This window comes from Phaseolus vulgaris, chromosome 10, assembly GCF_000499845.2.
Source record: "Phaseolus vulgaris cultivar G19833 chromosome 10, P. vulgaris v2.0, whole genome shotgun sequence".
NCBI classification, from domain to species: domain Eukaryota; kingdom Viridiplantae; phylum Streptophyta; class Magnoliopsida; order Fabales; family Fabaceae; genus Phaseolus; species Phaseolus vulgaris.
Genome location: NC_023750.2, coordinates 28,999,518 through 29,014,914, shown reverse-complemented (window position 1 = coordinate 29,014,914; position 15,397 = coordinate 28,999,518).

The window sequence follows — 15,397 nt, the reverse complement described above, 5'->3', positions numbered from 1 at the left end:
AGACAAATACAAAAATATAGATATAAATTGAGAGCATCAAAATGTACATTTACAAGTAATCAAATTACATATAATAAAACCACTATTGATTACCTATGCTAGAGTTATAAAAATTTATGAAATATGTGGACCAAGATTCTCTAACATATGAAATGCCTTCCGAATTCATTGGTGTTTCTTCTATGAATAACTACATTGCAAAATATAGTTGACATAAATTAGTTTTTAGATAGATATATATATATATATATGTTCAAGAATTATAAAAATAATTTAACATATAGTACCTCTTTCCAACCAGTTTTAACACCTAGTCTTATAATGGTAATCATCCATTGCATAATGTAATAGCCACTCTCATAGCTTCCTGGTTGTTTATTACACTATAATTCAATAAAAAGTAATATGTTAGTATATTGATAAACAATGATAATAGAGAAAGAAAAAAATTACAAACCTTTATTGTTATCCAATTCAAATTATTTGAACTAGATCGACCTTTTAGGATGTCATATCCACGCCATGAACTGGTTAATACAAAAAACCTCGTTAGTAGATGGTTAATTAGTAACATATACAAAGTTAAGTTTATAATGTACTTACATATTAATGATATCCTTAAATTTTGTGGGAATCTTCTTGTGTAGGGAACAGAACCACACAACAGTCTTATCAACCATTGATAAGACAAGTAACTGCCAATGATGCCTATATCATCCATGAAAAGAGTTAGTAAATATTTAAAACATGAAATAATAATAATTGATGACATATAATTAAACTTACTCATTAATATAAGGGCATAAATAAATTTGTTTTCCCTCTTTTTCCAGGGTGTTAGTGATGTATGCTTGAAACTCAGATGATTTTGGTCCAACGGGATTAGTATATGCAGGATCTAAGAATCCATACATATTTTCCTTCCCCTTAGTGATACAGACTCTATGCAAAAACCTACAAGTTTTTAGTTAAAGCATAATCAATAATAATTTAACATAAAGTAAATTGAATAATAGGTAAAGATACTTACATCATAAAAAATTGAATTATACTTATATTGAGCTCCTGATTCCCATATATAAATTCTGATAAATCTGTGTTGTACATCATCAGTGGCAGTTCAGTGTTTATTTTAAAAAATGTATCATCCCACGGAACTGGAAAAGGTTCATTGCCAATCTGACTAGCAATGAGATGTAAGGAAGCTATAGGATCGTCAACTGGAACCTCACGCTTCTTTTCCGGACTTGGTGGCCGAAAAGGTTTCTACAAGATAAACAACATTTGTATTAAATTATATGTAATATATAAATATAATTAAAAAATAATATAATGAAATGAAATTATTACATGAGGTTCGGGCATAAATTGAATGAGCTCTCTGGGCCAGGCAACGAATGTCTGAAATGCATCGGCCACAGTGGTTACCTCATCTGAAGGTAGTGGAACACGAGCATCAGGAAATCGTACTTTTTCAACTGTTACCTTTGCCACATCAAGGGAGAGAGGAACGTTATGTAAGGTGGTGGCGTCTTGATAGACTTTTCCAAGGGCCACCACCCGAGGAAGTTTCCCGCCCACTACCAGTAGCTCACAATCCTTCGTCTGCCCATTGATATCATCCCCTGATGTTGGAGGAGCCGCACAACTCCCCTTTGTTCTCTTGGGAGTGGGACTAACAAGGGTTTCAACACAAAGTTGTTGCGATAGAAACTCTTGTCGCATTAGATCATTCTCCTTTTTCATCTCTAGCCGCATCAAATCAGTCTCCTTTCTCATCTCCTCCATTAATTCTTCACGTATCTTAGTCTTCATTTGAGTTTCGTTCTCTTTGGAGGAGGAGGATGACTGTCGTTCTGAAACTCCAAAATATAGTTTAATTCCGACCCCTTGTCCAGTTGCACAAACACGACCAGAGTTCTCAAGTCGTCCAATTGCTTCAATCAGGATATCGTGACGACCTTCAACAACAAATTTACCGTCGGATTCCAAGGAATCCTGCAAGAGTACACAAAAATCATATTTTCAAGTATTAATATAATTAATGCTTAAAATAAATGAAAATAACAAAAATAACTTACAATTTTTTCGATGATAACCTCGGATTGCTCAGAACTTGGTGCACCCGACTTTTTAATTCGGGCCCTCTTCCATTTTACATGGCGAAAAGGTGGTGATGGAGGAGAAGTGACCCCTGTTTCCACTTTCTCAGACAACGTCCCCTGTTTAGATTTCTCCTTTTCCACCATCAGTGCTTGCTCAAGTTTTCGATACCCCGAACGAGACATAACGTGCGGGGTAAGATTCTTCAAAGCTGTCTCTTGAGCTTTCTTCCGACGATCCTGTCATAATTGAAATAAACAAACTGAAGTAAATAAGATAAACTTATTAATGTTATATAAACAAAAAAAGTTAAGTTACTTCACTTACCATCCAAGCCTCATTTTGACGGCTTTCTTTAAAAAGACGCCATGTCTCTTCATCAATATGTTTGTACTTTAAACATGGATTTTCGTCTTTAAGGTCGCCAAAAATGTATCTCGAAGTCAGTCTTGACTTAAAGGTACGAAATTTGAGTCCGATATTGGATATAATCTTTGATCGAAGTGGTTCCACATCAGGAATTTCAAAGTATGCCTGCAAAATAACATCAGCAAATTAAAATTAATCAATGAATATTAAAAAGCATTATATCAAAATGTAAAGCTTACCAGGACATCCTCCCAGATCATGTTCCGGTCGACTTCTGACACCTCATCCCATGAATTAATCAGAATGGAGAGCCTCTCACGAGAAACAACTCTAAGATAGCTCATAAACTCATCTGCTTTAGGACCAAAAGCCACTCCAGTGTTGACGTCAATGTCAACACGTGTCTTCTCACCAGCAGCACGTCTCAATGCGAGACGCTTCAATCTAGTAGGTCCTCTGCTACCTCGTCCGGATCGAGGTCTGAGTGGGGTATGATCGTCATCCATGTCTCTGTTAAAAAAAAAAGGTAACAAACATTAGTTAATCTGCATCGAATTAAAATCTTATAAAAATAATACATAAAAATCTAAATCTAAAATGCTTATTTACAGGTTGCATGGGGGTTGAAAGTTCATATGTAAATTCCTTTACTGTGGTCTTTACGGGTTGCATGTACATCATCAACTACATCGTCATCTTTATTAATTATCATTGGTGTGAATGAACAGGGGTCACCATTTTCAATATCATCTATGGTCTCCCCTTGTTCTTTGCCGTGTAAAACGACATACCAATGTTCTGACGTAGGATCTTTCACGTAGAAAACTTGAGATGCTTGTTGAACCATTATAAATGGCTCATCTCGATACCCTATCTTTCGAAAGTCCACTAGTGTGAATCCTGAATCATCAATTTTAACCCCACTTTTATTGTCAACCCATTTACACTTGAAAACTGGAACGGAAAACTTAGTGTAGTAAATCTCCCATATCTTTTCTATAAACCCATAGTATGCCATCTATCCAAGTACTGGATTTGTATCTTTCGAAGTCGAAAACTGCATTGACTCGGCTTCAAGAGTAACACCAGAATTTTGAACTGTACTCTTTTCATCCATGGACCTCGTGTAAAATATACAATTATTCACTTCGTACGCTGTACATGAGATGACATCAAACTTCAATCCAGCAGCCAACCAGGTCAAGGTCTCTGATGCCATTGAATCCTTGAACACCTTGTCTTTAAACCAAGGCATGAAAGTTCTATTATGTTCCATCAAGACCCATTTCTCTGCTTGTCTTGGGTTATTTTCCTTCACAATGGCTTTATGAGCTTCTATGTAAGGTACAACTTCATCTGTGTTAATCAATATGTACAAATGTGCTTGCAAGACTTCTGATCAAGATTTGCTTACAATATTCACACCACGTAAACATTTACTTGTAGAACGCCTGTGGTGCCATGAATTAGCTGGAACACCTATTGGATTTGCTTTTGTCATGTACTCTGAACAAAATTCAATACTTTCTTCAGCTATGTACCTTTCAATCATTGAAGCCTCTGGACGATAATGATTTTTCACATAACCTTTCAAAATTTTCATATACCGCTCAACAGGATACATCCATCTTAAGTACACTGGTCCACACAATCTAACCTCTCTTACCAGATGCACCACTAGATGAACCATGATGTCAAAAAAAGACGGAGGAAAAAACATCTCCAATTCACACAAGATAACAACAATTTCATTTTGAAGTTCATCTAGTTTTGAGGGATCAATGACTTTACAACAGATGGAAGAGAAGAATGAGCACAAACGGGTTATGGTATGTCTAACATTTTTTGGTAGGATCCCACGGATAGCTACCGGCAACAACTGTTGCATCAAGATGTGACAATCATGAGACTTCAACCCAATTAACTTCAAATCTTGCATTGACACTAGGCTCTTCACATTTGAGGAATGTCCTTGTGGCACTTTCACACCCTTTAGACATTGACAAAAACTAATTTTTTCATCTTTTGACATTGTGTAACAGGCTGGGGGCAAATATGTACGCTTACCCATTTCTATGGGTGCCAACTCGCCGCGTATGTTCATCTCAATCAAATCTAAACGAGCATTTAGACCATCCTTCGTCTTCCTGTTAATGTTAAGAAGTGTACCAATTAAGCTATCACACACATTCTTCTCAACATGCATTACATATATACAATGTCTGACTTCTAACCTCGACCAGTACAGAAGATCAAAGAAGATTGATTTCTTCTTCCAAATATTTGTCACAGATGACTTTTTTTTGGACTTACCGAAGGTGTGGTCTATGTTATTTACCTTTTCGTAAACCTCAACATCGGTTAATGGAGTTGGTGGACCACTACCCTCTTGGTGTCCATTAAAGACTTTTTTCAACCTCCGGTAAGGATGATGACTTCTAAGAAACCTCTGATGCCGAAGATATACTGTTTTCCTTCCATGTTTCAATTGTTGAGAAGCAGTGTCTTCTTCGAATATTGGACACGGTTTATGACCCTTAACACTAGAACCTGATAAGTTACCATATGCCGGAAAGTCATTGATGGTGCAAAATAACATGGCATGAAGCTTGAAAGTTTCATTAGCAAATCCGTCAAATACTTCAACACCCTGGTCCCACATTAACTTCAAATCTTCAATTAGGGGACTTCGATAAACATCAATATCATTCCCTGGCTGTTTCGGACAGGATATCATCATAGACAACATCATGTATTTTCGCTTCATGCACAATCCAGGAGGTAAGTTGTCAATAACTAGTAATACATGCCATGAACTGTGATTTGTACTCATATTACCAAACGGATTCATTCCGACTGTAGCTAAACCAAGTCGGATATTTCTTTATTCTTTACCAAACTCTGGAAAGTCATCATCAAATTTCTTCCACTGAATAGAATCAGCTGGATGTCGGTACATGCCATCGCATTTCCTCTCATTTGCATGCCATCTAAGATTCTTAGCATCGTCTGGGTTTGCAAACAAACGCTTCATCCTTGGAATGATGGGAAGATACCACATAACCTTCATTGGGGGTCCATGCTTTTCCATCTCATCAATAGAATCATCATCTTTTTGTTTCAACTTATAACGTGATAACCCACACCTCAGACAACTTTTCAAGAATTCAAAATCTTTCCAGTATAATATACAATCATTAGGACATGTATGTATCTTTTTGTACTCCATATCCATTGGACAAAGAATCTTTTTGGCCTCGTAATTACGATTAAGTAGAGTATTTCCCTTTGGAAGCATATCCTTCAATAGCCGGAGCAATTCCGTGAAGCTTTTATCAGTCCATCCGTTTATTGCCTTCAAATTCATCAATCTTAACACCGCCGACAACCGTGTGAAGTTAGTTGATCCAGGATACAAAGGAGTCTCTGCATCTCTTGACATACTTCCATATCCATGCGCTTTTGCAAAACACTCAGCTCCCACATCACGAATCATGTCCTCCAATCGATCATCATCTTCATCATCGTGTACTGCTTCATCCATGCTAGAACCCACACATTCTTCAGTTACGGAAACACGTGGTAAATTTAATAATTCACCATGCCATGTCCAAGTTGTATAAGATCGAAGAAACCCATCACATAGTAGGTGTTCCCTCAAGATATTCACATCCAGTATCCTTCCATTCAAACAGTTAACGCACGGACACCTGATCTTTGCTCCATCATGACCACTAATAATCGCGTTACGCTGCGCAAATTGTATAAATTCTTCTACTCCCCTTTCGTACTCATCACTTATACGAACAACATTAATCCAACCTCGATCCATTATATATTTTGGAATAGTTAGGATTTTCTAATAATTAGTATTCTATCTCACACATTTGCCGAGGGTCGAACACCCCCGGACTCAATCCAAACACGATAATTTTATTCTAAAAGTAACAACTAACATAACATAAAACTTTTATTAAAATGTAATTAACAACTAACTAAATATATAATATAAATTTAAGAAAATACAAATTATATAATACAAATTTATATATAATAATATATAAATTATAATACACAAAAATAAAAATTCAAAATATTAAATAAAAATTCAAAATTTTTTAAAGAGAACACCAACCTTTCCGTGAACCAAGGTTGCTGGTGATCAGAGTGGCAGAGGCACGCGACAACGGCGACGGCGGAAGCGGTGGCGGAGCAGCGACAGACCAGCGAAGAGCAAATATGAAGGAGCAATTCCAATGGAACAGTAACCTAAAATGCCAATGCCAACGAAAACTCGTAAGGAAAACGAAAAACATGCCAATGCCAATGAAGGGATTCGCGAAACTTACAATGGCAAAAAGGAACGAAGATGCAGAGAAGAGTTGAACTCAAACGCGAGCGCAAGAACAGTGAAAACGAAGGCCAGAGTGGAGAAGAAAGTGAAAGTGTGAAACTGGAGTGGCGCGCTTCAAATTTTTAGTGTAAAAAGCATTTACAAGTGCGGTTGTAAAGTAAAACCACACTTGTAAATCAATGCCCAATGATTTACAATTGCGGGTAAAGTAAAACCGCACTTGTAAATCAAATTAATTTCAAAAATGCCACCGAGTTTTTTACAAATGCGTTTAAGCGCGAACCCGCACTTAATAAGGAGTATTCTTTTAATCTTTTTGCACTAGTGTACCCCCGCACCTCGACCTGATCCCCAGCGAAACCATATAGGCACCCTGTATACGACCTCAGCAGATCAGGGGACAACTACAGCTTATTGAATGTGGATAGGAACATCACATCCGCAGAGCTCCCTTTGGTCCACAAGCACTCTGTGCACTTTCCTACCCGCAGTCACAACCGAAATCACTACGGGGTCGTTGTCGTGGGGGACGACGTCGTGAAGGTTAGCCCTCGTAAAGGTGAGGTCAACGTCCACCGGGTCGTCCCCCGCCACTTGCCCAGCCACGGACATCACGGAGCGTGCATACCTCTTACGCTGTGACGCTGTGCACCCCCCCCCCCCACCTGAGAATCCACTAGAGATGGTGAGGATTTCTCCGTGGATGGGCATCTCATGAGCCTGATCCTCTTTAGGTATCGCCAGTGTCGCGGCCGTAGAGGACCCGACCAGATAATCCTTCAGAAACCCACTTTTCACCAGCTCATCCAACTGATGGATCAGTGCCAAGCAGTTGTTGATGTGATGACCGAAGGCTTGGTGGAACTCACACCATGCGTCCTTGTGAGGTCCCAGCACTTTATCAGTCTTCACTGGGTGATGGAGATCACATTGGAGAGGCTTTTATTAATGAAGGAAGAGGTTATTCACCCACACATTTGAAGTTCTTCCTTCTAGTCTTCTCAAAATTCAAAGAAGACATAAAATAAAGAGAGGACCAAGCCTAAAGCCAAAGAAGTCTACAAGCTTTCAAGAATAGGCTTCAATTAATGTCTCTCTTTATAGTTTCTTTTTGTATAAATTTGTAAATAATATAGAATAGTGTTTAGGTAGGTGTTAAGAGGGAAACCTAAAGAAACCTCTTTTTGTAAAGCATTATTAGGCATTAGTTTAGAATTTTCTAGAAGGTGACTCTTCATGTCTCACTTGAGGCGCTAGAGTGGGTAGCATGCAAGGGACTTTTGGTTAGCTTGCTTTGTAAGTTTCATGACCGGTTCTCCACCTATAAAAGGAGGGCTTAGGTCCTTCAAATGGGAGAATTGATTTTTGAAGTAATGAAACTCTCCCAATTTGGTGATTGAGTGAGTGAGAACTTGCCTTCTCCTCTTCCTAGTCTCATCTTGAGTGCCTTGGTTCCTCAAGTGGCGGCAATTCACACTTATCTTGGAGCATTCACACTTCAAGTGGCGTGTTCATCAACCAAGTTCTTCAACCACATAAGTCTTCTCTCTTTTCCATCTTTTCCTTTCATCTCCATGTCCGTATGAACTCATAAACATGTCTTAGGTCCTTTCTTGCAAATTCTATTCAGTGTTTTAGCTTTAATTCATATTTTGTTCGGTTCATCTTCTTCCTTGCTAAGTTTAATCGGTTCATCTTCATTCTTTCTTGCTTTTGTTCGGTGCATTTCAATTGATAAGTATTTTAATCAGTTCATTTCAATTCTTATGTCTTTTAACCGATTCAATTGACAAGAAAAGGACTTCCATATGAGTTTTGGCTTGGTTACTTAAGTTTTGGTGAGTTCTTGAATGATAGAACATTGATCCAATTCTAGAAAAGTGCCTAATCATATTCCAGCTCAAGTTGATTCCATAAAATGTCAAAGGATCATCTATATCTTGCTATTGGAATCATATCATGTGGTATCTAGAGTTTAGGTTTCTTCTTGTTTGTGTTTTTAGTTGTTTGTAGGCTCTTTAATTCAAGAACTTTACATTCTTGTAATTTCCTTTCTGTTTTTAGGTTATTTTTTAGTTTTCTTGCTGTTTTCTTTTTGTTATTATATTATGTTTGTGTCATTTTAATTTTTGAATCCTTATAAGTTTTGTCATAGTCATGTTTTTCCAAGAATGTTATCAATTCTTTGTAGTCCTTTTGTTGTAATTTTTGTTTCTTGATTTTGTGTTAAGAACAGTGTTATGTGTTTGTTTCTTGATCCTTTGGTGCATTTTCATTTTAGTATTGAGTTCATACTTGTATTTTAGACCTATACAAGTTCTTACACATCATTTCCATTATGTCTTTGCTAGTTCTTAATTCTGTTTTTCATTCCTGTTAGGATTCCTCTGTTTTCCTACAAATGTGCTGACTGTTTCGCCTTATTGCAATTGATTTACTTACTGGAAATTTCTGAAATTCTGGATTTGTGTTCGTCAAAGTGTTGTAAAAAAGTAGAAAAAAGCAGTACTTTAAAATTCAAAGTACAAAAAAAATGATAAATAAAATACAAACAGTGTGTAATTCTGCCGAAAAAAATACGGTAATCTGGCAGTGATTTTAGAAAATTTATCACAATTAATTGGCTTACTGTTTTTGAGTAATTTCAATGCATTGTTGAGCTAAGATCTTGAACTTTCTGTGGTTACAATTTCATATTCCAGTTCGCTTTATATCATTCCAGATAAATCTGTAAACATTACGCACAGTTTGCACAAAAATATTTTCCAGTAGTTCTGTTTTTGTTTTCTTCATCTACTCTAGTACTTTTCTTTAGGTCTCTTTTGTGTGCCTTCTTTTTCATTGAGTACCTTATTTTCTTGCTTGTCTTTTATTCACTAATCTTTGAGTTTGTCATATATCTTGTATTCCTTTTGTTATAGCCGTTTCTTGTTTATACCTTTTTTTGATTGTCTTTCATTGTTTCTTTGGTTTTGTGGTGTTTAGCTTTGAGATTGTGTGCTATTGCTTTGACATCTTTCATTTGAGGTTACTAAAGGCCTCAAGATCAGTTTGGTAAAGGGGAGTATTCTTTCTTTGGAGTGCTTTGAGTGATTCTTCCCTTCGGCATTTTGTTCTAATTGTTGCTAACTTTGTTTTCTTAACATTGTTTGTTCTTGTGTTTGCTGTTTTTCTTTTCTAATGGATACCTATTCAAGTGCTGAATCTTCAAAGCCACGCTCTACTCATAGAGCTTATGTTCTTAATGAATTGAAAGAAGCAAGGAAGGCTCTTGCTCAAAAGGATGAAGAATTGCAAAAATTAGAAGCACGTTTGGCCAAAATTGAATTGAAGCAAGAAGGAGTTGCCCATTCTTTGCATAGTAGACACATTTCTCCTCGGCATTCTTCCAAGAGCTCTTCAAATGCTCACGGCAATGGAGAGGATACTAGAAGGAGGAGGCATCATCATCCTTCCAATGGGGGAGGCCACCACCGTGAACAAAGACATCAACAAGAGACCAAGCCCCAAGTTCCTTTTATGAAAATCCCTAGCTTTAATGGGGATAGTGATCCAAATATGTATTTAGATTGGGAGGCTAAATGTGAACAAATTTTTAACACCTTTGAGGTTGAGGAGGACCAAAAGGTGACGCTAGCCGTTCTAGAATTTGTTGATTATGCCATGAAATGGTGGCATGGCTATGTAACGGACATTTGTTATAACAAGAGACCTCCCATGATCTCTTGGAACAATTTGGTTGAGTGTATGCGCTTTAGATTTGTGCTACCACACTTTAGGAAAGACCTCGTGTTGAAGCTTCAACGGTTTCAACAAGGCACGCTAAGTGTGGATGCCTATTTTAAGGAGTTAGAAACGCTTTTACTTAAAGTTAATTTGAAAGAAAGTGAGGAAGCTATGATAGCTAGGTTTGTAAGTGGCCTAAGAAGGGATATTCAAGATGTTGTTGAACTTCAAGAGTATTCATCTTTGGGATCTTTGGTTCACCTTGCAATGAAGGTTGAAGCTCAAATTGCTAAGAAAAATGCTTTTAAAAACTCTCCCAATGATGGTTACTACAACAACTCTTGGAAAAATAAGAAGTCTTTTTCAAACCTTCCTTCTAAGGATTCTTCTTTCACACCTAAAGAGTCTAAGCCTTGTACTTCTACTCATATATCACCCATCAAATCGTCTAGTAAAAAATGTTTTAAATGTTTGGGATATGGTCACATAGCTTCTAATTGCCCTTCTAAAAGGAATATGTTTGTGCATAATAGGGTAGTAATTAGTGAGCATGATTCCAATTCATCTAGGCATTCTTCACCTTCTAAGCCATCAAGTGAGATTGAGAGAGAAAGTCCTTGTGAAGGTGACTTATTGATGATAAGGTGTATGTTGAGCACAATTCCAAAATCTTTGAATGATACCCAAAGGGAAAATATTTTTCACACCCGCTGTCTTATCAACAACAAGTTATGTTCCTTGATTATTGATGGGGTAGTTGCACTAATGTGGCTAGTACAAGAGTTGTGGAGAAGTTAGCCTTACCCACTATCTCTCATACCAAGCCTTATAAGTTGCAATGGTTAAGTAACGAAGGTGAAATAATGGTTAACAAACAAGTCCTTATTAACTTTGCAATAGGAAAGTATAAAGATGAGGTTTTATGTAATGTTGTACCCATGGAAGCAACTCATCTTCTTTTAGGAAGGCCTTGGCAATTTGATAGACATGTTTTACATGATGGCCTATCCAATACAATGTCTTTTTCCTTCCAAGGGCGCAAGGTTATCTTAAAACATTCTCTCCCAAAGAGGTTCATAAGGACCAAATAAAAATGAAAACTAAAAGAGAAAATGAGAAAGAAAAAGAAGTAAGTACTACACCGAGTCACACCACTTTATCCACAAAATCCATCATGTTGACTCGTGCTATGCCTCACATGGAACCTCCAAGGTCTTTTTCTTCTTTATCTTTTTCATCACCCAAGGTTCCTATTTCAACACCAACTTGGTTAAAAAATTTTAGGGATGATTTTTTCATACCTCCTAATGGGTTTCACCATTTAAGAGGTCTTTTTCCAAAACATATCATCCTTCCCAAACAAATTTTTCCAACTTGGTTTGTTTATAGAACCTCCTTTTCTGAACTCCCACTGTTTACTAATGCTAAGTCATGTTTGCATTTTTCTTCCACTTTTAATTGTAAAAATAAACTGACTTTGTTATATGCAAGGATTCAGAATTCGTGGTCGAATTCTCTCCAACTCGAGGAGTATGATGGAGATCACATAGGAGAGGCTTTTATTAATGAAGGAAGAGGTTATTCACCCACACATTTGAAGTTCTTCCTTCTAGTCTTCTCAAAATTCATAGAAGACATAAAATAAAGAGAGGACCAAGCCTAAAGCCAAAGAAGTCTACAAGCTTTCAAGAATAGGCTTCAATTAATGTCCCTCTTTATAGTTTCTTTTGTATAAATTTGTAAATAATATAGAATAGTGTTTAGGTAGGTGCTAAGAGGGAAACCTAAAGAAACCTCTTTTTGTAAAGCATTATTAGGCATTAGTTTAGAATTTTCTAGAAGGTGACTCTTCATGTCTCACTTTAGGCGCTAGAGTGGGTAGCATGCAAGGGACTTTTGGTTAGCTTGCTTTGTAAGTTTCCTGACCGGTTCTCCACCTATAAAAGGAGGGCTAAGGTCCTTCAAATGGGAGAATTGATTTTTGAAGTAATGAAACTCTCCCAATTTGGTGATTGAGTGAGTGAGAACTTGCCTTCTCCTCTTCCTAGTCTCATCTTGAGTGCCTTGGTTCCTCAAGTGGCGGCAATTCACACTTATCTTGGAGCATTCACACTTCAAGTGGCGTGTTCATCAACCAAGTTCTTCAACCACATAAGTCTTCTCTCTTTTCCATCTTTTCCTTTCATCTCCATGTCCGTATGAACTCATAAACTTGTCTTAGGTCCTTTCTTGCAAATTCTATACGGTGTTTTAGCTTTAATTCATGTTTTGTTCGGTTCATCTTCTTCCTTGCTGAGTTTAATCGGTTCATCTTCATTCTTTCTTGCTTTTGTTCGGTGCATTTCAATTGATAAGTATTTTAATCAGTTCATTTCAATTCTTATGTCTTTTAACCGATTCAATTGACAAGAAAAGGACTTCCATATGAGTTTTGGCTTGGTTACTTAAGTTTTGGTGAGTTCTTGAATGATAGAACATTGATCCAATTCTAGAAAAGTGCCTAATCATATTCCAGCTCAAGTTGATTCCATAAAATGTCAAAGAATCATCTATATCTTGCTATTGGAATCATATCATTGGGGCCCTCAGCCTGTCTGCAATGATAGGCACGACGATTAAGTCCTTCAACTCTACCACAAAGTTATGCCTCACCGGCTTGTTTCCTTTTGCGCGCCCCCTCGCCTGGGGCTTCCTCGCCTCGTAAGGGCGCCTTTTGTCCTGACCCCTCTTTCCAATCGTGGCCTCGTTCACCCTGGCGGGCTGGGCACGCGACTGCGCTCTTGGGCGTGCTGGTGCAACACTTGTACGCTTCTCGCACACCTCGCCCTCAATTGCTATGTGCTCCACCGCGCGACGCCTAATCTCTGCAAAGGTTCGGGGGCGGCTTCTGATGATTGATTCGCAGAAAGGTCTAGGACACATCCCCTTCCTAAACGCATAGACAATCGTCGATTCCTCGATGGTGCCAACCTTCACCACCTGTGCCCCGAACCGGTTGATATACTCTTTCAACGTCTCTCCTTGATACTGCTCCACATCAAAGAGATCGTACGACACCGGTGGAGGAGCTCGGTTCGCTATGTACTGCTCCCGGAACAGCTGTGCAAAGGAGGTTATGTGGCCATCTGTGATGGAAGAGGGCCAAGCTCAACCTCCCATGAAAGACAAGAGCCAAGCCAAAAGCGTCTAGAGCCAAGACGTGAGCATCCAAAAGCAAACGAAGAACGTCTAGTGCAAAGGGAAGAGCGTTTAGGACCAATTACTAGGTCCATGGCCAAGCGAATCCATGAAGACTTGGACCAAGCTACGGATGGAAGAGAGAGCTATTTGTATATGCTACATGAAGACCCATCAAGAGTAGCTTAGTATTAGTTGTAGTGTAAATAGCACAAACTTGATTCCATGAGGATTTGACCTAGATTTGCTAGATTTGCTATGTTTCTAGAAGGATTCTTTCACTAGGACCGGCCATGTGCCATGAGTTCCTTGTGATGTCATTTACATTTTATTTAGATTGCATTTTCTTATCATTAGGTTAACCTTTATGGTCCTCCTTAGCCTATAAAAGGGGGAGCCAACATCATGTATTTTCAAGATTGAATAAAGTATTGTTATGCTGCCAATTTTGTGTCATACACTACTCTTTGCCTAGCATCTAGGTTTTAATCTTCACTTCATCACCTTCAAAGGGGCTGGCCGAACCTCCCCAATTCCCCACTCTCATGCACCTTCAAGGCACCCATACTTCTTAGGAAGGCCTTGCTCATCTCCTCCACAAGCTTCCGCAAGTTTCATCACCAAAAAGCAAAGAAGAGCTCATAGGAATCCATCAATCTGGAAGGCTGATAAACCAATCCATTGCCATTCCTGTTAAGGTGCTCATGAAGAGCTTGCATCCAACGGCGTCAGAGCCGCCAACTAACATCATCTGCGTGTGGAACGCAGTGAGGTGTGCCTCGGGGTCTTACATCCCCATGAACGTCACCTTCGGACCTACGAACGTGTGGGGAATTACCGCCTCCATGATCGACTGCGAGAACGGCATGGGAAACTCCCTAGGTGGCGTGAAACACTCACGGTCTTCTGCTTCACGACTTCCCGGGTGATTGCGTAACCCACGGCGCAACTCCTCGTTCGCATGACATAAATCTTCATTCCTCGCCTGCGACGCCGCCAGATCCACCTGTATGCGTTCTTGCTCAGCCTTTGATGCCGCCATCGCTTCCTGTAGGCCTTGCATCATCTCCATGACCTGTTGCATGGTCATGTCATCACTCTCAGCGCGCGTCGAACTATGCCTTGTCGTCCTCATTCTGCGTAATTTCTTGGAGAACTTCGAATTGTAACTGTGATTCTTGGACAATCCTTCGGTGAAAACTGAGCGGGAACGCAAACGAACGGTAGAAACTTAGGAAAACAGGGAAACCAATCGGTGAAAATGAGCAAAACCGCGAACAAACGGTGGAACTAAACGAAACTTCAAAGACGAACGGTGAAAACTGAACGAAAACAAAAACAATCGATGAAACTTCGTGCAACTTCAAGATGAACGGTGAATCTCGCAAGATTCTTGAAAAACCTACACAGAGCTCGCTACTGAACCTCCAACTACATGCGGTGGGACAATCGTTTTAGAACGTGCCCCACGGTGGACGCCAAATGTTCCTGCCGGTTGACGAGATCGTGCTTCGTCCGCAGCTAAGACTCGCGTATCAAGGACTCCTTCATCTTTGTTCCAGATCACCACCCTTCGCCGCCGTAAGTACCTGAAACAAAGAGAACAAAGGGCGCCCTCGCGGTCGTTTGCACTCCGACGCTCAAGTCAATAAGGCAGTAAACACCGTG